General features: G+C 30.6%; 1 long non-coding RNA gene across 2 annotated transcripts in view; it reads right to left on the minus strand.

The window, feature by feature from the left end:
* Positions 1-3,127, minus strand: part of LOC106784774 — an 85,315-nt gene that overhangs the window by 59,389 nt on the left and 22,799 nt on the right. The window lies entirely within an intron of this gene.

The raw sequence follows: 3,127 nt of genomic DNA on the forward strand, positions 1-3,127 counted from the left end.
AATATGAAGATTATTATATTCTTAAATCGGAGAAGAAAAATTATTGTCCCGGCCCTATTCGATAATATTCAAAATATATTTTTCTCACTCTCAAAGAGTTATATTATAATGAGCTTGTAAAAATATGAAATAATTAGAACGAACAACAAAAAAATAAAAAAAGAAAAACAAATGACAATAGTTACATATGACAGTAAAATACATATTTGATTAATATATATTTAAAATAAATAAAAATACGATATTGTATTATAATGATTTACAAAACGAGACAATACAAATATCACGCATGTATGAAAAATAAAAGCAAGAAACAAAAAATACTGGATGGAATAAGATTTACTATGTTTCCGTCGATTTAAGTAGTCCCTAGTAGTAGTAGTAGTAATAGTAATAGTAATAGTAACAATAACGTATATCTTAGAAGAGTATACGAGAAGCGTCGTGAAAAGTGGCCATTAAAGATAAAATAAAATGGAAGAAAAAGAGAAGAAAGAAAGACAGAAATACAGATAGACAGACATACACAGACAAAGACAGAGATATATAAGATAAATGGAAGGGAAAGGAAGTAGTAGTAGTAGTAGTAGTAGTAGTAAGGACGACGCCATAGGTTTTTCAAGCTTCAACGAATTAAATGCAGCGACGCGGTTTACTGCGCGAGGGGGGTTGGAAGGGGGTAGTATAGGATAGGTATATAAAAGGGGTAGGGATGAATTCGAAAAGGGTAGAAGAGAAGGAGTTTCGAGTTTCCTGTTATCCCGACGATGTATGCGTGCTTTTGCACCAACCACTATCGATTTAATTCCTTTCCCGATAAGAGAGAGCTGGCATCCTGCTGAGGCGTCACGTCAATATCACGAGGAAAGTGCTAAAGTTCCTTGAAGAGAAAGAGAAAGAAGATAGATAGATTGGATGAGAGAGAGAGAGATAGAGAGAGATAGAGAGAGAGAAGGAGAATGATAAACTAATTAATAAACTTGATATTAAAGTTTCAGATGATATAACCATAACTGTATCTCAACCATATATGTATATGGGAAAACGATTAATTAACATAAATCAGAATTAGGAAAACATGATTTGAAAATCATTGAATTCATTTATGAAGAAGACTTCTTCGTATATTTTCTTTACTTATCTCTCTCTCTCTCTCTCTCTCTCTCACTTACTCACTGACGTTCTCATTTGAGACAAATCAAATTTACGAGAGGAAATAAGGTAAGGAAATAATAAGTTTGGACATATAATAATTCGTAGAAAAACCATGCGAGGAATATAAGAAAAAATGGGGGGTGGGTGGAGAGAAAGCGAGAACTTTATTCTCGGTTGGTAGTAAAAATGACGAAGAGAATAGAAGAGAAAAAGGAACAACGTTGAGATGAAACGTGGGGTCCCTATACTTACTTACTTGACGTGTAAGAATGAACGATGGGAAAAATATCGAGAGAGTTAAAGAAAAAATAAATAATGAAAAATAGAACAAAAATTGAGTGACACAGAGAGAGAGAGAGAGAGAGAGAGATAGAGAGAGAGAGAGAGAGAGAAAAGGATGAGTTTCTTATAAATTAAAAATCCGCACAATTAGTCACAAATTTTGTATCTTAACTCGAGATATTTGTGTCTATAATTAAAATTGCATTCAATTATAATATATTCTCTTCCAGTATACACGAAAATAATTATTATGCACTAATGATCTTTGTATATTTTCAAAATGTCAATTATCGTTTGTTGTTTAATTATATTTCGTTGTATGTTTTCGATATCTAGCCCACGAGTGGTACAAAGAAAGGAAAAATACTATTCTTACAATTATCGAAATAAAATAAAATAAAATAAAAATAAGAAAAGAAAGAACAAAATATAATAATAACGAGATAAAGTATTGAAAATTTAATTATCGGTATAATAAATATGACGAGATGAAATAATAATGATAAGTGTATAATAATTAGGAAAATGAGATCAGAAATATTCGAGTGTGTTAGATGAAGAAAAGAAAAAGACAAAAAAAAAATAAAAAGAGGAGAGAGAAAGATGATTTTCTTTTCCCCCTTTTAACCACCACCACCACCCCCCATCATCCTTCCAGCGTTCTCCTATGGTTAGGAAGAAGTGTAATTTTCATTTTAACATCTCGAGCTTTTTTCTTTCTCCCTCTCTCTTTCTATTCCCTTTTGTTGTTTCTGTTTCTCTTAACGTAACATACCGTCTTTTCCTAGAATTGTACACGCATATACCAAACGAAAAGTTTAAAAACGCGGACAGGACGATGATCATCGTACAAAGTCCATCCTCGTAAGCTTCAACTAACAAAGCAAACTTTTCGAAAAAAAGAAAAAAAAAAAAAAAAAAAAAAAAAGGTTAACCCCGTTAATTTTTCTTCATTTTCCTTTTGTTTTGTTGTTTCTCCTCGAAAAGACGAAGAGGTTCTCGACGAAATATTTTTCAACGAAATAAAAAGGGTAAGTACAATGTTGTTTATCTTTTTTTTTTATACTATAATAATATCATTTATATATTCTCTAATAAAAATCTAATCCTATATATATATCTCTTTTGTTTTTTTTTGTTTCTAATTGTACAAAAAAAAATATTCAAAAGCAAATATATAGGGAAGTACCCCCACCCACACGTATAATAAATAAATAATTATAATATAGTTAAAAATGTGAATTTCATTAAACCTTTTCGCATAATATTAAACGATTTTAACGCCATGCTTTTCCCGTATTAACAGAGAAACCCTTGAGAATTATTTACGAGATGTTAATAGCAACGAATATTGTTAAGAAAATAACCACGTGATGCATAACAACATTGTTCGGTCAGTGGATACGAAAACTATCTGCTATACGTAGAGACACGTGGGAATATAAAGTATCGATTTAATATGTTAATTTTGCGTACACTACCGGTGTGTTATCTTTTCTAATTGCTATGGAAATTCTTGCCGATTATAAATTCGGTTGAATCGTTTGTTATACGAGGAACATTTGTTTTTACATGCGGACGCACACACACAGACACACATTTATGTAGATATTCATATATATATGACTAGAGTTATTTGGGATATTTTGAATATAATATATATATATGATATACAATATAATTTATATAT

Source organism: Polistes canadensis, unplaced genomic scaffold (genome assembly GCF_001313835.1).
Source record: "Polistes canadensis isolate GaletaPanama2010 unplaced genomic scaffold, ASM131383v1 scaffold_40, whole genome shotgun sequence".
NCBI lineage: Eukaryota > Metazoa > Arthropoda > Insecta > Hymenoptera > Vespidae > Polistes > Polistes canadensis.